Here is a 386-nt window from a genome sequence, read left to right as displayed (position 1 = left end):
GGCGCCGTGGCTTAGTTGGTTAAAGCGCCTGTCTAGTAAACAGGAGATCGTGAGTTCGAATCTCAGCGGCACCTTCGTGTTCGTGGCGTTTCGCCGTTTTACAACAAACTCACTCTTGCTGTGAGACGCCGCAACTTGGCTGAAATGGTTTCGCAAACAAAGTTTGACTTTAATTAAATTGTGTGGTAGCGAATTCAACTCATTCAGCACCCTGTGGGTGAAGAAGTTTCCCGAAACGTTGTATCTGTTCACTTGCTGTGAGACGCCGCAACTTGACCGTCATCCAGTTCGACAGCAGGAAAAGAAGACCAGAGGCGCATTTTGGCCTTGCCGGCCATCAAGCACCGATGAAAATGGATGAATTTTGCTGGTGGTGACTTCTGCAA

The 386-nt window shown here is 48.7% G+C and overlaps 1 non-coding gene across 1 annotated transcript; it reads left to right on the top strand.

Annotated features, from left to right (window-relative positions):
• trnat-agu (transfer RNA threonine (anticodon AGU)) lies at positions 1-74 on the top strand. Its single transcript has one exon. It is a non-coding gene; the product is annotated as a tRNA-Thr (tRNA).
• The last annotated feature ends 312 nt before the right edge of the window (positions 75-386 follow it).

The sequence above is a fragment of the Mustelus asterias genome, chromosome 16 (genome assembly GCF_964213995.1).
Source record: "Mustelus asterias chromosome 16, sMusAst1.hap1.1, whole genome shotgun sequence".
In the NCBI taxonomy this organism is placed as follows: Eukaryota; Metazoa; Chordata; class Chondrichthyes; order Carcharhiniformes; family Triakidae; genus Mustelus; species Mustelus asterias.
Note: the sequence above shows the minus strand (reverse complement) of the source record. Positions and strands in the feature narration are given on the sequence as shown.